Below are 564 nucleotides of genomic sequence, written 5' to 3' on the forward strand. Positions count from 1 at the left end.
CAGTATCATTTTTCTGTTCATAACAAAATCAAATAAAGTAGCAAACCCCCATTTTTTTCTTTTTACATAAACTTTATAATCTTAATAAACAGATAACTCAATTATGAGGGTCTATGAATTAATAAAAATATATATATATATAACTGCTAAAATGGCTAATACACATGGCTATATATGGCAAGACAAAAAATCATATATAAGAGTTGAAGTACCAACAAAATAACACATAAATAAAGAAGAGTAAAAGGCTACGTGACCTGCTATGAACAATGCAAGCAGTCAGTAGAGGCACAGCAGCCTGCAAGAATTATTGCATCCCTGGAATACAGTCCACCCAGGGCTACATACAGCCCAGCATCATTGGGTTAAATGATAAAAAACATCAATTATGATTCATCTTTTACAAACACCACGGTTACTAAGCTCCTAACGTGTAAGGTGTAGAAGACCAGTGTTAATTTTTACATTTTCTTTACTTTAGTTTCCCACCAAGATCTCTCTCTAATGACAACACCTCAGCTTTAGGTAGATTATATTTCTGAAAGTAACAGGAGTTGTGGTGTG

This window comes from Penaeus monodon, chromosome 33, assembly GCF_015228065.2.
Source record: "Penaeus monodon isolate SGIC_2016 chromosome 33, NSTDA_Pmon_1, whole genome shotgun sequence".
In the NCBI taxonomy this organism is placed as follows: domain Eukaryota; kingdom Metazoa; phylum Arthropoda; class Malacostraca; order Decapoda; family Penaeidae; genus Penaeus; species Penaeus monodon.